The following is a 20,990-nucleotide window of genomic DNA, read 5'->3' as shown; positions in this document are numbered from 1 at the left end:
CTTATTCTAGACCTGGCACACTTCAAGAAAGCATGCAGAACCTGTCCAAGTGTGCAAATGTCACTTGAATGGGAGGGGCACAGAAGTAATTGCACGTGGGCCCTACTATTGAAACATTCCTGCATTTTGCAAAGAGGTCTCATGATTACCTTTGTGACTCCTGTAAGATTTTTCACCTCTCGGAAAATGTACATAGGATGCAAAGGGTCCACTTGATCAGAGGGGACACATGGACAAATGGGGGCACTGTTACTCAACAGTATTCAGGGCTCTAAGCTTCATAGAAGTGACCTTAATGCCACTAGAAATACTTTTAATTTGATTTTATTTTTTATTTGTTATGTTTTTCTTATGTGTGTCGGTATTCTGCCTGCATGTGTGTCTATGTGAGGGTGCCTGATCTCCTGGAACTGGACTCACAGACAGTTGTGAGCTGCCAAGTGGGTGTTGGGACCAGAACCTGGGTCCTCCGGAACGACATCCAGTGTTCTTAACCACTGAGGCATTTCTCCAGTCCCAGGAAATGCTTTTTAAAAGAGTGGCTTCTCTCTAATTCCATATAATTTACTAAGTAATTTTGCAGATATTATCATCTTTGATTTTCATAGTGGTTTTTGTATCTCTAGTTTTAAAACAATGAAATTGGTGCCCCCCCAAACATGTGGAATTGGTTACAAAGACAAGCTGAAAACCAGGTGTTTTATCTATCTATCTATCTATCTATCTATCTATCTATCTATCTATCTGAGTGTGTATGTATAAAGGGTAAGTATAATACATTATATAATACATATTTACCTTTAATATATATTTATATTATATAATATATATTTACCTTTAATATAACATATAATATATATTATATAGCATATAATGATATATTAATATAATTACATATTATAATTGATATGATGATTATAATATAATAATTAAATCATCATATATAATATATTATATATATTAATGGTAAATATGTATTAAATTATATATAATTGTGTCTGTATGTGTGATATGCATATGTATGATATGTATTATGTGTGCAACATGCCAGTATGCATGTGCCATGGGGGCACATGTAAAACTCAGAAAACAATTTTTTGAAGTTAATTCTCTGCTCCCACCTATTCATGAGTCCCAAGGACTGAACCCAGGCCATCAGTGCCTCCCCTGCTGAGCTACCTCCTTCACACCCTGAACCAGGCTTCCTAGCTCCTCAACCCATGTAGCACTTTGTCTGCTTCCAGAACCAAGCGCAGTGCACCTTAGGCAAGAATTACTACTACCTTTTGAGACATTTTCTAAAGACAAAGGAGCTTTACATGCAATAAATGGCTCTTCCTTGTATCTTTATAGGATCTGCCTACCAAGACTTAAATGATATTGATGATGCCATTCATATCATGAGATAATAAAGCCTACAAAACAAATCTTGGGTCTGAAAAAAACAGGTCAAAAGTTAGGAACACTTAATGTTTTTGCAGAGGATGGGTGGGGGAAGGGGGAAATTCCAAGCACCCAGATGGCTGTTTTCAAGCCTCTGTATCTCCCGTTCTAAGGGATCTGACACCCACTTCTGGATTCCACAAGCTCCAGCATCCATGCAGACAGCACACATACTTAGCTCAGGAAAATGTGTGCATACACACACACACACACACACACACACACACAATAAAATCCAAAAAAGAACAAATATGAAATAGAGTCAGAACCTGCTAATATCCAAAAGCTTTCATAAGTTAAAAAAAAGAAAAAATGAACAACAGCAGAAAATAAAAATGAAAACAGCGCTCTGAGGAACAGCGCCTTAGCCCAGCGCATCTCTGGCTGAGCCCTCAGAGTCACAGGAGAGAACCGCCTCCTGGAGAGTGTGTGCTCTCAACCATGTGTCTCTCAGCCTCGCTTTCTGTGGAGCAAACTTTGCTGGTTTCACAAGACTATGTGGGACTTCTTGCTATTATGCGAAACATTCACTTAGACATGTTGACTTCACTAATTAGTCTATAAATACTTGACTTTTACCCACTGCTTTGGTGAGTGAGATAATTACTAAGGAAAGGCCAAAGCATTTATGGTCAATCAGATGAGGAGAAAGGGAATATGGTCTTTTAGGCGAGGAAAATGTAAAACATTGTGAGGCCAGGCAGAAGCTATTAGCAGGATCAATATCTCGACTGGTACCTTAATAAATCATTGCATCAAAGCCTTGACACAGGATGGAGAAAACCCCAGCCTGTCTCCCCTACAAGCCTCTAAATTGGAAAATAAAACTCCATTTAAATTACAAAGACCTTATTGGTATACACGGAATATGACAAGTTCCCAACGCGGCCTCTGGATTCCGGGTGTGTAAAGAGCACTGAATCATCAGCCGGGAAAGAAAAGCAGAAAGACAAAGAGCACAGCCCTTCTCCAGGCTGCACTTTCTAATTTGCAACTAGTAAATATGTATGAATCCGCTCCACTGCAGCTATGGATGACATACTGCTTCCCAGAGACCGCACAGAGCAGGGGAATCAAAGCAGAGGATGGTTCTGAGTCACAGCCAGCTTCCCCTTCCAGTTAATAGTTCTCAATCTTTCTACCACCCTCCACTTACGTTTCTTAAATTACCATCCTTTGGGTACCATTTTCTAAAATGAAAAGCACTTCGGTAGCAATAGATGCTCACCGTATGGCATGCAGCATCCCGAGGTGAGTTCTCACTGTACCAAGAGAGGTGAACAACAGTAATGTCTCTAACCCCTTAATCACTCCCATGTCTTTGATGGTCCCAGGAAAACATGCAGACAACTAAAAGAAGTTTCTAGGTGCCAGGTGGTGGTGGTGCACACCTTTAATGCCAGCACTCGGGAGGCAGAGGCAGGTAGATCTTTGTTCTATAAGAGCTAGTTCCAGGACAGGCTCCAAAGCTACAGAGAAACCCTGTCTTTGAGAAAACACACACACACACACACATACACACACACACACACGCACACACACACATACACACACACACACACACACACACACACACAAACCCTACAAAACTCAAAAAAAAAATAAACCAACATGAAAGAGGTTTGTAAGCTTGCCAGTCCAGTTTGTTTTCTAGCCTCAAGACGATTTGTCTTTTCTCACATGTACAAAAGACAAAGAACAATTTGGCAGAGAGTGCTACCACAGAAACCAGACTTCCCCTTGGGGTGTTGTATTTCCTCACATATTGAGATGGCATGGGAGGGGACAGACAATAGTTTGACTCATTTTGGCTTCTCACTTGCGGTGTTTAATTAAAATAGTTTTTCTTGAGAATTCAACTTCCTGTGGACCTCTCCAACAGCCGGAAGTGAAAACGAAGAACTCAGGTCTTATGGTGTGTTTAGAGGACTCGCAGCTGGGAGATCAACAACAAAAGAAAACCAAGCTCCCTAGCAACTCACAATATTCATTTGTGATTAATTAAGACTTTTTCAGTTGAGCAAATAACCTCAAGAACTTAAATGTTAGACAGAATCGATGATAATTATATGTTTTTGAAAGGGTCCAGAAGTTTCTAATCTCAAAAGGCTGGACACCCTTGAGGAAGGCATACACACGTAAAAAGGTCAGGGAACCCTGATTGCTCTTCGAGCAGATGAGGGAGGGGGACTTGATCGGGGGAGGGGGAGGGAAATGGGAAGTGATTGTGGGGACGAGGCAGAAATCCTTAATAAATAGATAAATTAAAAAATAAAAAAAAATAAAAAAAAAGTTACCTATCTGGAGATGTGGCTTGTGGTATAAAAAGGTGACTGTGTGTCAACAGCGGGACACGGCAGATTTACAAAAGACATCTCTATTACAAGGCTGTCAGGGAGGGCTCTGAGGAGGTGGCAAAAGAACGAGGCGGTTGTGACTTGAAGAAATAAGAGAAGAAAAGGACTCATACTCCAATCAGTACAAGAAGCTTGACGGAAGCCATGTGGAGGCACATGGCCCCAGTAAGAGAGAAAATGAGGAGCGGGTCCACAAGAGCCAAGGCAATGGCTGGACTGCCTGAGTCTCAAGCCTCAGACCTCTTCCTTAGGACGGAGGAAACTTGGAAAGTCAGATGGAAGTTTCTTCCAGTGCCAAGTTCTGGACCATGCAGTGTAATCAAATGAGCATTTCACTTGGGACCAAGAGAGGACTAGGTGTGGGGGATGTGTTTCAATGAACGAGTCTTTGGCAGGCAGAAAGTCTGCTCATCATAGAGGACTAGGTGGGGGGGGGATGTGTTTCAATGAACGAGTCTTTGGCAGGCAGAAAGTCTGCTCATCATAGAAAATGGCTTTCAGAAGAGCAAGAAGGAAGCCACAGCTTCGGGGAAGGGACACCAGGAGGAAGGTTGTTTGGGAAAACATTTCCTACCCAGAGCAAGAATGACTGACTACATGAGACAGGATCTCTTGCTCGAAGAGCAAACAGGTAGGGATGGGTACTCGGTACGAGACACAGTGTCCAGCCCTCCTCATCCATCACTGCAAAGGCTGCATCCTAAGTCACTTTATAGCCAAGCTCCTGCCAAGTTCAGCAGCCTGGGCTGAAAGCAGAAGACTTATATTGTGGCTGGAGGTGGAAAACCAAGATTGGTGAGAAGACATCAGGCAAGAGGCCGAGACCGCTGGACCTAAACCAGCTGTCAATGATAGTCATCCACATTCACTCTCTCTCCTACGTGATAAATTTCAGGGACATTGAGGCCTGATGCTCCACTACTGTGCATCACGAGATAATAAGCTGGAGGTGGTAGGAAGTCCCTTACATGAAAGGGCACATGAGCCATGCTGCTCAGAGGGTTATGTCTGTGGTCCATCCGGAGTGCTAGGAAACCAGCCTGGGCCGAACTGCCCAGAAAGTCATTCACAGGACCATTCAACATCTTTGTCAGGTGACCAGCTCAGAATGCAGTTAGCCCTGACACTATCCTCCGCAAGCACCTTTGACAACTGTCGGGCTTTCGGCGCAAAGGCCACCATCCAACGCACCGATGACAGCATTTGGTGGGTCAGGAGAATTCGGAGGTTGCCGGGCCCAACTATTCCTCTGGGTGTCCTTGTTCAGGCAGCAGCTAATTGGAAAGCGATTAGCAGGCTGCTCACTTCCTTGAGGCACAGCAAGGCTGGACCAGCGACTGGGCCCCAAGCTTGGAAGGAGCCAGGCTGTTTCTGGAATGGCTCTGGTGTCAGGGGCTGCTGAGTACTTTGCAGCCAGGCCAGCATGAGTCAGCCACTCACTCTCTGCTCCTGCAGACTCTCCTGTGACAGGGAGACACTTTAACTTTTAACTGACATGAATGGGACCATTCATTACTTTGTTCCCCACACTCGCATTTACAAGAGAGTCAAATTAATGACTATAGCACAATTTAGACAGGAGATCAACAAGGGTACAGGGATTAAAGAGAGGTATATTTTTAAAAGAAAGCTCTTAGTTTTGATTTTAAATGGGCAGACTTCTTTTGAGTACCCAGCCAACACGGTCTTTGGGACTGTCATTTCTTTGTGATAAAGAGTTTTGTTTTCTCTTTTACCACTTAAATTCTGTCTCGCACTCCCTCTTACAGAAGATGAAGTACAAATAACTTTAGCAAAAGCTTCTTTCTGACCTTTGCCCCTCTTCTCTGGAAACCCACTTGACTTCTACAAGGTGCCACACATAGGGTAAAAATCTAATGCAAGGAATGTTCCCAGCTTAATGCACTTCCCTCTCAGCTAAATTGGGCAAACTCACTCCCATCTGGTCTTCAGAGTGCAGCTGGACCAGAACAAGGGGACAGTCAGGAGCATGCAGTGAGACGTGCCCTCTGGCCTGTTGGCCCCTCAAATGTGCAAAGGACGTGGGGCACAAAAAAGCCCCTCCAAACGCTAGCATTCTTATTTAAACGTGCCCCCCTGACCACCCATCCCTCCCACTGTGGGCTTTTATTTTATTTTATTTTACTTTCGGTGCTCAGTCTCTCCTGGGAGAGAATTCATACTCTGGCTCCTTCCTCACAGCACTGGGAGCCAGTGTCCCCCACACAGCTCTATTTCATGCAGGGCACGGATGACATATGCGACCCACAGGAAAGTCAAACTCGGGGAGGGGCCACAAGTTTGTCTCTCAGGCAGGACCGCCAACCAATGGAAATGAGTGCTTATTAACTCTGCGGCTTCTGCTGTTTTTGAGGTACATGTCAATTACCCCACTCCTAGGTAACTAACCATGAACAAGACAGCGGGGATCCTCGTTGCCAAGAACTTGTGGGTTTGCACACACTTCCCCCCCCCCCCCCCCCCCCCGCTGCATCCCCACCCGGGTGAGCTGCCAGGAGTAAAGATAGAAAAATAAGCCACACCAGCCTGGTGGAGCCACACGGGAGAGAGATTTCCGTGTGCAGGAGCCCAGCAAAAATACAGACCCTTATAGATTTTAACCAAGAAATTTGATTTCTAATAGGAATTAAAGCATTCTATGAGTAGGGACCACATGGAAACTTAGAATTATTGCTAACTAACATTTGAGAAATACTAGCATAAAAATCTCCTTTGTAAGTGTTTCGTACATACCCTAGGGCTTTTCTTGGAAGTATTATATGACAGAAGCAAAAACTTCAATTAATTAAAAAGAAAAAGCCAAGAAATGCCAGTTCCATTCCCACCAGTTCCACTGTCTAAATAATCAGCATAAACAACATTCTGCTCAGCCATGTACAAACCAGCATATATAAATGCACACTTCCGAGTGTGTGGACCTGTTGGTACCTGTTTAAGGTATTTGGAAGCATTTATCATTCCATTTAAATATGCTTATACTACATAAAATATTTCTTGAGTGTTACTCTTTATGATTGGCATAAACGAACTTGTTCTACTTATGGCTGTTGAGTTTCATATGAATTGTCTCTACCAGGCACTACTCTTGAAGACTTGTCTGGCAGACGATGGGCTTTGGGCAAACGTCTACACACTGAGTGCAGTGATTTACCCGGTGGATTAACCCCTGCATGGACTAAGATGGTGGCATTATCAGGAGACAGTAGAGCCGAAGGAAATAGTTCCCTGCCGGGCATACTCTGCAAAGTTATACCTTGACCCCTGACCCTTCTCTTCTCTCTGCTTCCCAAATTCCATGAGGTGACCATCTCTGCTTCACCACCGAATGCTCCTTGCTCCACCATGAAGACCTCCCTCATCACAAGCCCACAGCGATGGGTCCAAGCAACCATTGACTGAAACCTCTAAAACCTTGAGTCATAAGAAATCATTCTTCCTTTTAAAATGTTTCTTAGATCTGTATCATAGCAGGGAAAGACTCACTAATGCAATGCTATACCACACCGTACTGAACCGCTAGTATCCTCTGGATTCTGCTGTTATACCTTCAGTTTTCTTCCAACTCTTGACTATTAAAAAAAAAGCCTGCAAAATGTTTTAGTGCGGTTGTAACTATAAAGCTGGGATAAAGGCAACTAAAGGGCTTTCGAAAGCATTTTCCCAATCTGCACTCCTTCCCACAGCGTGGCAGATTAGCATTCCCTGGTGGCACCCACAGTTTCAGATGTATTTGTTTGTAGTTTATGTGTAGTAGTGTTTTGCCTCAATGCATGTGTAACCACCACATGACTTCAGTGCCTGTGGAGGCGAGAAGAGGGTGTCACATCCATTGCAAGTGAAGCTACAGGGGGTTGGGAGTCATCTGGGTGCTGGCCATGGAACCCAGAAACTGCACAGGAGCAGCAGCGGGCTGAGCTATCTTCCAACCCTTCACTAACAGTTTAACTGTCACCGGGTGACAACTGAAAATACCGCCTTTTAAATTTCGATTTTATTTCCATCATTAATAAGGCAATTTGTCAGATACTAGCTTTTCCTTTGAACTGTATATTCCTATTCTTATTTTCTTCTGTAGAGCTGATGGATCTTATCAGTTGATACTTTTAAGTTCCCCTTTAAAGAAATCAGCCCGTCATATGTCACAGGTACGACAAAGTGTTTTTCTTAATTTCCATGTGACTACAGCTTCAGTTTGGGTAGGAGCAGGATAGCCTTCTAGACTTAAAGGCATTTTATTTGTGATAATATGCGTTTGTGTTCATTGCATGGGTGTTCAGTGATTGTGTGTGGCTACACATGCATAAGGGTGCACACCCAGGGACATAAGCTGAGACCAAAGGAAGGTATCTGATATTCTACTCTGTAATGGGCCACCTTATTTTGGTGAGACAGGGCTTCTTAGAGTAACTGGAGCAAGCTGGTGGTGACCAGCAGGCTGCAGAGAATCTCCTGTCTCTGCCCTCTACAATGCTGGGGCTACAAGTGTGTGTTTACACCCAGCTTTTTATATGGATGCAAGCCCATGTCCTCATGCTTGTACAACAGGTACTCTTACCTACTGAGATGATGTGGGATTCCCCTCTGTGTGCTGTGAATACCACTGGTTAATACGGAAACTGGCTTGGCCTGATAGGGTAGAACAGAGCTAGGTAAGGAAAACTAAACTGAATGCTGGGAGAAAGAAGGACAGAGTCAGGGAGATGCCTCTGGAGACAGACACACTGGAACCTTGCTGGTAGGCCACAGCCTCATGGCAAAATATAAAATATTGGAAATGGGTTAAATTAAGATGTAAAAGCTAGACAATAAGAAATTGGAGCTAATAGGCTAAGCAGTAATTTAATAAATATAGTTTCTCTGTGGTTATTTCAGGGCTGAGCAGCCGGGAAGTAACAAGGGGCCTCTTACAACACTGAGATGCTCCTTGAGCCTCTGAAAGGCATTTTAAACAATGCATTACTTACTATAAAAAATATTAGCCTGATCCCAACCATGATATGCTCTGACTAGGTATTATGTTTGTCTTAGGCACCAAGGTCATCAGAACTCAGTAGTGAAATTCCAAGTTGTATACAGTCACTGCACACTCTGTACAGCAGCCCCTCGCTCCCTGACAGCCACTTACTGCAGTCCGGAAGCAAAGTCCTTGCTCCTTGTATCTGCAAGTCACTTAAGAGTCACTCAGCCATATCTTCCTTTATTTATTTTGTTGCTTCCCTACCAAGCATGTAACCAGAGGACAGATCTAGAAATTACTGTTTTATTATAAGACAGTCCAGGAAGGGCCTAGGATTACCTTTGCATCTCCACAAGTGATGAGCCAGGTTTTCTACTTCAGGATTCAGCGTGCTAGCCCTATCACCTACTGGGCTGTGGTCTGTGTGGGGCACTCCTCACACTTACCATTAGCGGGCAAAGAATGCCAGGGAACCAGGCAGGCAGCCAGGAACTCTCCCGCTCTGTGTGTGAGAGCCCGTGAGAAGTGTAGCAGGTCCTACAGACAGGCTGCGAGTTCCAGACTCTGACTCCCTAATTGGGTAAGTGCTACCGCTGTGGCCTCACAGTCGTCATCCACAGGATGCGGACAGGTACTGGTGACAGGGCAATGAAAGCAGCAACACGGCAGGTGCGCTGTAGGTGACAGGAGTGATGCGGAGGGGTCCCTGAGAAGCACGTGAGAGCATCTACTAAATGTAGTCTGGTAGTACACTAATCACAAACACAAACGCCACGACTAAGAGTGTGATGGCGTCTAACAGGCTTTAAGACAGACATGGATGTACTACAAGCCATGGAAACGGGCTCTAAAGGGGCAGTCAAGAAATACAGGAAGATGGGTTGACAGGACTTGAATTAAGAGGCTTTAAATAAGCAAAAAGTGGTGTGCCTTTAAAGACAGAAGAACCCGGTGGTAGCACGTGCCTTTAATCTCAGCATGTGGGAGGCAGAGGCAGGAAGATCTCTGTGAGTTCGAAGCCAGCCTGGCCTACAAGAAGAGCTAATTGCAGGGCAGGCTCCAAAGCTACAGAGAAACGCTGTCACAAATAAACAAACAAACAAATAAATAAAATATATAGACTGAAGAACCTCAACAGAAACACTGCCTGACCTCTAAGCTTCCCTGAGTGCCTCTGGACAGAAGGAACCTTCCTGCGAAGTGCAGATGACCAAGAAGTTAACCTCTCAGAGGCGTTCTGTTTGTTTAAATAAGATGATGTTTACTTATTCTTGCCTCTCCACTAGGAAAAGGATTCAGCTGCTATCAGAACAGCTAATCCTGAATTTATAAAGGAATGCTGTTCCCTGAAGTTTATCAGAGGAATATCTGAAAAACCTGCCCCACAGAAACACTGCTGCACAGGCTGGAGAGCCCTGTAGCCCATCACCACACCAGCAAGGCGATCCTGATGCTGCTACAGATTGTGGAGTTTCTCAGTTACAGCCCAGGAATGCTACCACCAGCTCTGCTACAAGGCAAAGGCAGAGCAGCAAGGTTTGCTCTCTAGGATCCTCCATCTTAGCATGGCTAAGAGTGTGGAGAAATCGATGGGGCAGGCCACAGAGCACTGAACAGAGAATAAATTGCTTCAGTGGCAGCTGGTAAGGAAACAGGGGTGGTCATTGTGCCAGGTGGATGACTTCTCTGAGAAGACCCCCAACAGAGAGCAACACAAGAGCAGGAGGCTGAGGCTGGAGAGGGGACAAAGGGGAGGTCAGCCAGGCTGGAGCAGAGTGAGGAGAAGGCAAAGGCAGCCCTGGTGAAAAGCATCCCAGCATGCTATGTGCAGAGTGACATTCCCCAGCTCTTGGGACAAAGGAAGTAAGGCTTGGCCTTCAGAGGCTCTATGGCCTGGGGCATTCTCTCTGCAGGACCCACAGGGCCTGAGGATGCCAGCACTCACTGGGAAGAAAGTGAAAGGGTTCCATACAGAAAGAGTCACTAGTGGCTCCTACCATTAGCACTAGCAATCAGAGCTCTCTGGGAACTGGGACTGAGAAATTTCCACCCTTGTGACCAGGGTTTTATTGTCAAGGGGTGTGTAGGGAGGTGTAGGTAACCTGCTTTTGGTTTACTTACCTTGCTTGAATTTTCAAGTTGGTACAATGGACAAAATCAGTTGGGACAAAAATAAATTCAAGAGTGAGATTTTGGCAAACCAAGACCACAGGAACCAAGGCAGTGGCTAGAACTTCACCTGCCTTCCTAGATTGCTATTTAATATGTGGACAACAACCTCAATAAAGGACCCCTGGGTCTGTCCAAAAATTAAACCCCTGGAGGACAGAAAATGACTCTCAACTTTTACAGTATTTTTTTTCTGTCTCATTGGTTGAGCTTGTTTTTAAATGTTTGTAACTACCAAGCATATTATAGTAGCAAGTATCACATGACTGCTGGCCACTGTGATTAGGAACTGCCTGTTTTCATAAGCCAAGTTGCATCGGCACATTTTGCTCCTAAAATTACTTTTTAATACAAATGATGAATGTAAATAAGTTGCTCCGGGGAGGTCAACATCTACATGTTTTCCCCATTTGTTGTTTATTACCATGAATTAATATGCCAGCTGGCATTTGACAACAGATTATTTTAAAAACTTTTTTAAAATAATAAGATCAACTTTACTAGGAAGTCCTATTGCTTTCTCTTTTTAAAAAGATTTGATTTTCATTTTTATTATGTGTGTGTACATGTTGAGTACAGTTGTCCACAGAGGCGAGCATCGATGCACCTGAGACTGGAGTTACAGGCCATTGTCAAATGTCCCGTGTGGGTGCTGGGAACTGGACCTGGGTCCTCTGTAAGAGCAGTACATGCCCGTAAACACTGAGTGATCTCTCCAGCTGCTTGCTACGCTCTTTCTCAAAAAGACTGACAGTTTCACGGTTACAAAGAACACAATTCTACTTCTTACAAATTCTAGGTGTCCTTAAGATTTCAAATATAGCATTTTTTTTAAAAAAAAAAAGAACACCCTGGTGATGAGGTGAATGAATTCTGTAGTTTCTTAAACACATGAATTTTATTCTACTTGATCTTCAAGAAAAATGAACACCGTGGATAAATAAACATATTATTTATGGTTTTAGAATATACAAATTGGTATTCTCAATGTCAAATGTCATGTCTATCTTCTGTTAGGATGTAATTGAAAAAAGATAGTCCTTGTAGCTGAAGCAATACAAAGATAACACTGGATATTTGGGGAACAAATTAGTATTTCTGAAGGAAAACAAGCAAGGCTAGAACTTCAGAACTGAGCCATGTGGACTGGTATCGGCGGAGAGGAGAACACTTAGACGCTCTTGTCTCCATTCTCAGAAGACAGGTACAGGCTGCTGTGTGGACGCTGAACGCTGCCCAAAGACCCACATGGGAAAGCCTGTAGTCCCAGGCTGGTTGAGAGCAGGGAGAAGCCACAGGAAGTGGAACCTTGTGGAGGGGCTAGTTCCCTGGGGACATGTTCTTATGTTTTCCTTGTTTGTTTCCCTGGCTCCAGATGTGAGTCTGTGGTACCTTCTACTTCTGCCGCACCACAGGGGCCAACAACAGATCCAAAAAGGTGAGAATAAAATCTCCAAAACTGTGGTCCAAAAGAAGCATCATCTGTCCCCTCAACAGGTTAATTTGTCTCACGCATGTCATTATCAGGATGGAATGCTAACAAGTTCAACAATTTGCTGAAATGTGCCTATAGTTTACATGAGGTGAGTTTAAATGTTCTTGTTTATACAGAGGGATTTGCAAAGTATAAACTCCCGTGAAATGAAAGGATGGGCCATTATTATTTTTGGAGTTGAGTTATTTGAAATTCCTGTGGCCTAACCTCCACCTATTATGTTTCCAGTGACCTTATCCAGACTATCTAAAATACGGAATGAGCAGAACAACAACATCTTCTTCCAGAAGCAGACACCGCCAAGCAAAAGTGTTGCTCTGTCCAAGACATCAATTTGTCTATTCATAATTTGAACAAAGCACCTCCATGCCAATTGCAGATTGGGTTCTCCAAGAAAATTTAAAACTCATATAGACTAAGGGGAGAAAGTACAAGTGAGGACTCCTAACACTTCAGTGCCTGGAGGCTGGGAGGGGAAACATGAAAGCAAATCTTACCCATAGGGTATCAGAGAGTCCTCACTGGCACTTAGAATAGCCACCAGCGTACACTTTTTAATAGGATGACAGCATTAAGAGCTTCTCCTCAACACCAGCATTCATCTCTCTGTTTCTCCAGTTCCAGGGACACTTGCTTTCCAAGTGCTGTACCAGTGGGGAAACTCCCCCATGTGTGTGTGTGTGAGTGTGTGTGTGTGTGTGTGTGTGTGTGTCTGTAAGTGTGGCTGTGCCCGGTGCTTGTGTGGAGGTCAGAGTGCAATCCATCTTGGTTCCCCTCACCTTTCATCTTATTTACAACAGGTCTCTTTGTTGGTCCCCACTGCATACCCTGGGCCAGCTGGCCTGGGAGAATCTGAGGATTCTCCTGTCTCCAGCCCCCTCCCAGCTGTGGTGTCATGGATGTGACCATCTCACCCAGCTTTATGTGTGCTGTTGGGATTCTCAGCCATTTCTCAAGCACGCAAGGCAAGCGCTTTCCCAGTGAGCCATCTCCCTAGCCTGTGACCATCTCACCCAGCTTTTAGTGTGCTGTGGGGATTCTCAGCCATTTCTCAAGTTTGCACGGCAGGCATTTTCCCAGTGAGCCATCTCCCCGGCCCAGTGTTCCTTTTTAAAACCTCATTTTCCCTCTAATATTGTTTTTAAAATAATGTGATATTCAGCCCAATGAGTTCTATCATTCTCCCTTTTATCTAGCCATTTTAGCATGCTTTTAAATATTTAATGTTTTAAAATGAACAAAATTGTATCCAATAAACTCCTTGCCTAAAGCGCTTTGTTGAAAATTTTTAATTACTTGAAATGATTAATGTAACACTCAGAGATCATTTTACCTCTGCTTAGCTGTGCCCTAGAAATTAATTAATTAATCTTACAGAAAGGAGGAGCATGAGAGTCATGAATGATCAAAATTTTAAAACATGAACTGAAGAGCAAAGGAGACCATTCCTGAGGAAGGAGTCAGTGCTCAACCTGCCCTTCCTCTGGCCCTCCCCACAGTCCACAAGGAGGAGAAACAGCATTTCAAAAGTAGATTTGTAAATCATGATAACAAGAGTCGGGGGTTGATTATGTAACTTCCCACATTTTAGCATGTAAGACCCAAAGTTCGATATTTTTGGAATCGCACAATGCCTTTTCCAGGTTTCTTGTTTACAATAAACTTTATGGCAGAATATTTCAATTTATGAATTCCACCCAGGCTTCTTTCTAATGAGAATACAGCCTGTTTGGGTTTTAAAGCATCCTGACATTTAAAGTTGTTTACTTTGGGCCTCTAAAAACCACAGAAATGTTCCCCTGCTATAAAAATTTTGATCTATGATACTTGAAAAACATAATATGAAAAATCCCTAGGCAATGAATCTTCCTTTGTGGTAGAACAACACTCCTTTCTCACTTCTCTGACAAGTGGCGGTGTTATTTACAAAGCTGACTTAGATAGGATGACACATAACTATAGCCACATATTTTGGTCAAAGCTGTCAAATAAACGTTTTACCTTGAAAGGCTAATTCAAAAGCCATTTTCCCTTACCGTGGTGTATATGGTACCTTCTAGAACAAACACAGGCCCAGGACACATACACTACCGATGGAGAATGATCTTGGCTTAAAATTCTAGCTGTGCTAAAGATGTTGATCAGCAACCATGCCAGGGTGTTCCCACAAGAAAGCCAGAACCCCCCCCCCCCCCCTTGATCATTCCAGTCGCCAAATGGGAGAAAAATCAGACTTCAGCCAAACCAGTGTGCCAGTCTGTCAACCTCTGTTCAGAAACATTTTCCTAGATGGGCTAACTCCACTTGACCTTCAAAGGGTCAAAGCAGATTACAAGTGGATGAAGAAGAATTGCAGAACAAATGCCAAGCTCCTGAAATGCTGTGTCCCTGACAGAGACACCAACTCCACACTTGGCCATCCTTCTATCCCAAAGGGGTCCTAATCTCCAGTGTCATAGCTTTCTCTGTCTGCTGTGAGTCAAGTTCCCGCACGGGGTGGCCAGTTTCTGATCATTATATCATCATTATCTTCATTCCTACAGCCATCAAGTTTTAAAAACTCATCCTAATGATAAGACTAAACCCATTGCATTCAAAAGTCAATTTGTGTCTCCTAGTGCTTGCTATCACAGGTCTGACTGAAGAATGACAAGGCTAGACATGGCAAACAACCCAAGGTTGATTTTTATAATGTCTATAACCTACGAGAATAAGCTTGTCAAATCCTCTGTGCTTATAGCATGGGTAGGTAGTAAACACTTATATTTCAGAAAACCATTGAATAAATTGTGCTATGCCATAAAATGAAGCTTTAAGAGACAGTTAATGGACACAGAAGAGTTCGGTGTCCTTAAACATGAGTGTGTTCCTTCCATAATCCACCTGCCACTCACATCTAAAACAGTTCGATGGCCTGTTAAACGGTTCCCCTCCAAGTCCACCTTCCCTCTTTCTAGCTCTCACTGCTGTTCAAAAAGCCTTTCTGTAAAACACTGTTAGCTCATATGGGTCCTTTCCAGATCCTTACTTCCTTAATCTAATTAGGATCTCCTTGAACATATAAAAACAACCACAGCACGTAGAAGAAGGAGCTAAGATAAAGTTTAAAGGAATTTTGTTGAATGAAATGATAGAAGAAAATTTCCCAAATGTAGGGCCAGAAATGGACATCCAAATACACATGACTAGAAAAGAACCTCTCCATGACCTATCATAGGCAAAACATTAAAAATAAATGCAACAAAAAGAAAAAAAAAGAAACAATACTCAAAATCACAAGGGAAAAAAAATACAAATTCACCTATAAGAGAAATTCATTCCAATACCATAAGATCTCTCATCCTAACTGTAAGAGTCAGGAAATTATGGAATAATATATTTCAAGCTCTGTCAATAGAGATTATTATACCCAGAAGAGTAATCTCTTAAAATTATTAAGAATAAAATTATTAAAAAACAAGCACAAATAAGGACTATTTATAAAAACCAAGGCAGCACTGAAAAGGTATTTAAAGAGATATTATACACAGAGAAGGAAATATGGTTCCATATACGAGACAATAAGAAAGTCTACATTGTTTAAAAGAATAGGTGGGTAGAGGAGCCTTGTGAAGAAGTCCATAATTTCTAATCCAGTAAATCCCTAATACTAAAAGGGAAAGAAGAAAAACAGCTGTCAAAAATCCAGATAATAGGCCAACTAGTTAATAATTATGTAGACCTTTGTGTGCTTATTTGGGACTGAATGGCTGTGGGACTAGGCAGGACAGAAACTACTGTCAACAAATGGCACCAGCATGGACAACTAAATCCACTTAAAACATCAGAGAGTTTGGGAAGGAATTCTAGACACAAAAGAACAGAGTCAAGCATGGCTTCTTGGTAGCAGCATTTTCTCGGTGGGCTCTGTTCACTAGAGGCAAGCGTGTCTCATGTAAGAGAGGTTTCCTGACTGGGCATTAGCTGTAAAAACCTTGCAGCTGTTTTCAGACCACCCACCAGCAAACACTTAAATGGTGTTTATGAATAGCTGACATCCTGCTTCTTGGTGGTGGCAGGGACCTTGAAACTCCATAGAGTTGTGGCAATAAACATTGTTCTTGCCAGTACCTCTGCCATGAAGCTAGACTCTCAGAAAGCTAAGGAATGGGGTGGATCCAGATGTCCAAGTCCCGATTTTAATCCTAGCCATATCACTTGGCAAATTAGAGACTCATGTGGTCAGAAAAAGGGAGAGATATAGTAAAGATAGATCCAAATGAAAAAAAAAAACTCTAAATCGTTTAGAGTGTGTTTAAAAATATATGTAGGCTTGGGAGAGAAAAGAAAAAGGATAAAGTCCTTAAGGGAGATGACACACACCTTTAATCCCAGCACTTAGGAGGCAGAGGCTGACAGATCTTTGTGAGTTCAAGGACAGCCTAGTTCACAGAGTAAATTCCAGGACAGTCAAAGATACACAGAGAACCCCTGTCTCAAAAAAAAAAAAGAATTAAAAATAAAAATGAAAGAAATAGAGTTTAAAATAAAGCCATGTAAAGATGGAAAATAAACAGAGAATCTGGTTACTGTATGTTATTGTGTTGTCTTTAAATTGTTTGATGGCTAAGGAAGAAACAAGAGCTGCTAAAAGACATTTGATTATTAATGCTACTGGGTTAATCCAACATACACATTTTGAAAATACCTTGAATTCAAAATTTAAGTCAAAAGATATGTTACTTTGAAGAAGAGGTTTTACTTTTGCTTCTACAGGAAATGAGAGGCTGTGGATTCATTCTGGGCTAAGAAAAGTCAGGTTTGATTAAGGAAGACCCCCTGAGGAATCTCCGATAGGAGCAAATAGCTCAGATGTCTGAGTTCTACATCCAGAACAGCCTTAAATCTTCTGGGTGAGATGATTAAGCCTCACAGAATATTCCAGTCAGGGCTTGACCATAAGATCTAATTTATATGGGAAGTAGAAAAAGAAGATCTCCTGAGTAAATTGGGAGCATGGGGATTTTGGGGGAAGGCTGAAGGGGGTAGGGTAGAGCCAGGGAGGAGAGTAAAGAAAAATATAGAGCTCAATAAAAATCAATAAAAAAAAAAAAAGGAAAAAAAAAAAACCTTTAGGTCCCTGTAAGATTAACAGCACTCCCAATCAGCAGGAAATAGCCTGAAAAACTATGCCCACATTTCCAAAAAAATGGGTTATGGATATTTACCCTTGTTTAGAGTATTTGTTGCAAGTTGTTAAGAATAAGGGTCTGGAAAAAAAGCTAAACAAAGAAGATTAGAATCAGAGTTCTTGTTTTGAACAAAGGGGTAGAAATTGCTGTGAGACAATGGTCTTGCATTATTTGAATAAAATGCTGATTGGCCAGTAGCCAGCAAGGAAATATAGGTGGAGTAACCAGCCAGGAAGTAGAGCTAGGTGATGACAACAGGAGAATTCTGGGAAGAGGAAAGGCTCAGTTTGCAGTTGCTACCCAGACACAGAGGAAGCAAGATGAGACTGCCTTGCTGATAAAAGGTACCAAGCCATGTGGCTAACACAGACATCACAGAATCATGGGTTAATGTAGGATGTAAGAGTTAATAAGGAGCCTGAGCTAATGGGCCAACCAGTAATTAAATGTAAGCCTCTGTGTGTTTCTTTGGAACTGAATGGTTGTGGGATGAGGCAAGACACAAACTACTGCCACCACCCTAACAACTAGAAAACAACCAAAATAGACAAACAAACAAACAGAACCCACAGGAAACAGCAATCCCATCGAATAGTAGTCTTAAATGCAAATGCTTCTGTTCCCCAAGGGAGTCTTACAAAGTGGCTAGGATGAAAACCAAGGACTAGGGAATCCCTTGTCCTTGAGAACTGTCCTGGGTACACTGGCAAAGAGATTCAAACACTCGGAGTCAAACACTAAAAACCAACTCTCAAGCAAACCGGAAACATAAAGAAGCTGCTGTTCACTCACGTCCAAAGAGTACACGTCAGGCCAAAACTACTTAAGAGAAAAGGCCTCTGCATGTCAATACATTTGTCATAAAGACACAACAGCTGTAAAAACACACTAAGGAGTAGGCTCTCGATTTCATAAAACTAGCAATAAAAAGCATGAAAGCTCAGATAGATCCTGGCATAATAGTAACTTTTTCTTTTTAAATGTTTTTAATTGTAATAAAATTACACTACTTTCCCCCACTCCTTTACTTCCCTCCAGCTCTGCCCAGGTGCCTGTGCTCAAACTGCTCCTGTGACATCCCACTCTCAAGGCAACAACCTCTTTTTCTTCATTTATTGTTACATATATGTATGTCTGTCTATGCAAAAATAGATATAAACACAATCTGCTGGGTCTTATTTTGTTGGTGGTGTATAAATGGTTTCAAGACTGATTACTCTGTATCAGACACTAATATGGGAGCTCAACCCTGGGAAGGTCTAATTCTCCCAGCAATCAGTAGTTCTTTGGAGATAGAACCCCAAGAAATTTCTCCCCTTCCCTGTTAACATATCCATTGATAATGTTCTGGTTCTATTTGTGCAGCCATTTTTAGGAGAGACGGTTACACAGCAGACTTCCTGGTATTTTAACTCTACTGTTCTTCCCCCCCCCCCTCCCCTCCTGCTTTTCCATGATGCTCCCGGAGCCACAAAAACTAGGGCACAAGAAAATCATTAGCAAATACGAGAATGAGAAAATCAATTCCTTTCCTATTAGCAAGAGGAACACCAAAAAATCACACAAACACTGGTATACCAATACACTTTTTTTTTTCTTTTTGAGACAGGGCCTTAATATGTAGTCCTAGCTATCCTGGAATTATGTAGACCAGGCTGACCGCAAACTCACAAGAGATCCATCTGCCTCTGCCTCCCAGGTGCTAGGAATAAAGGCTTATGTCACCACCCCAGCCACAATGTACATGGCCATTAACAAAAGTGAGAGAGAAAACTTTTTAAACTCCTAAAACCAAATGAAAATGAGAGCAACCTCTCAGAGATAAGGCAGTTCTAAGAGGAAAGTTCATAGCTATGAGTGATTTCGGGGGAGGGGGGGAGATTAGATAAATAATACAATGATGCAATCTAAGGATCAAGAAAAACAAGAAGCCCAGCCCAAGTGCAGCAGGTGGCAATCAGTAATAGACTCGGGCAGAAATTAATGAGATAGAAATTAAAAGATCAATACAGAGATTCAGACAAATAAAGATTTAGTCATTTGAGACAATAAACAAAGTTCCCAAATCTCTAGTTAAACTAACCAAAACAAGAGAAAAGACCCAGAGCAGTAAATTTAGACATGGCAAGGCAGTTGCTCCAACAGATTTCTAATGACATCTAAAGATTCATTAGAGGATTTTTTGAAATCTCCCCAAAACTGGAAAATCTAGAAGAGTTGGATGAGCTCCTTAATAAATATGTCCTATGAAATCAGATCAAGAAATTATGAACAACTTCAACAGACCACTAAGTGAGCAATGGAGACGCAGCAGTATTTGAGAGCTTCCCCACACAAAAAAGTCCATGACAAGCTTGGCTGGTGGATTACACTAACCTTTGAAGGAAGAGCTATTGCCAACACTTCTTTAGCTCTTCTGCAAAATGCAACAGCAAAGAACCTTACCGATGGATTCTTCAAAGTTAATACTAAACTAAGGCCCAACCCAGATAAGCATATTAACAGAAAAAGAAAAGCAGACCAATATCTCTGATGACCACAGATGTAAAAATGCTCAATGAAATACTTGCAATCTGATGTTAAGAACACATTAAGAAGATTCTACATCATGAACAAGTTGGTTTCATCTCAGGGATGTGAGATTGGTTATTTGTGTTTGAGTCAATAAATGTAATAAATGGTATTTATTATCTGACTTCAGGACAGAATCCCAGAGGCCTCTCAATAGAAACAGAAAAGACATTTAACGAAAGTCCAGGTAAAGTTCTGGAAAAACCCCACCTAGATATAGAAGAAACATATCTGAACACAGTAAGAGCCATACTGTTAAAACAGAACACAGCAATCAGCCGGGCGGTGGTGACACACACTTTTAATCTCAGCACTCGGGGAGGCAGAGGCAAGGGGATCTCTGTGAGTTCGAGGCCAGCCTGGTCTACAGAGTGAATTCCAGGACATCCAGGGCTACACAGAGAAACCTTGTATCAAAGAAAAAAAAAACATGAAACAACAACAATAAATACAGTGATCATTACAGCAAATGGAGAGAAACTGAACATTTCTTTTGGAATTTGGAATGAGAAACTTCCCACTTTAATTCAATATTGAGATTGAAGTCTTACCTGGAAGAGCAAAAGAAAGAAATCAAATGGATACAAACAGAAAAGGAAGACGTCAAACAGCAGAAGACATGATCCTATACTTAAAGGACTCTACATGTCCCACTAGGAAACTTTAAATCTAAGGCTTTCAGTGAGGGAAAAGATGGAAGATCCACAAACACATTAGTGTTTTCTACATACCATTAATGAGCTTGCTGAGAATGAGGGGAAAACAACCCATTCACTATACTTTCAAGAAATAAAGACCAAGCCCAA

General features: G+C 42.3%; 1 protein-coding gene across 6 annotated transcripts in view; it reads right to left on the bottom strand.

Annotated features, from left to right (window-relative positions):
* The window catches only part of Enox1 (ecto-NOX disulfide-thiol exchanger 1), a 563,193-nt gene that overhangs the window by 337,186 nt on the left and 205,017 nt on the right, over window positions 1-20,990 (bottom strand). The gene's annotated exons all lie outside the window — the stretch shown is intronic.

The sequence above is a fragment of the Microtus oregoni genome, unplaced genomic scaffold (assembly GCF_018167655.1).
Source record: "Microtus oregoni isolate MIOR12 unplaced genomic scaffold, Mior012 000001F_ref0000356, whole genome shotgun sequence".
In the NCBI taxonomy this organism is placed as follows: Eukaryota; Metazoa; Chordata; class Mammalia; order Rodentia; family Cricetidae; genus Microtus; species Microtus oregoni.
Note: the sequence above shows the minus strand (reverse complement) of the source record. Positions and strands in the feature narration are given on the sequence as shown.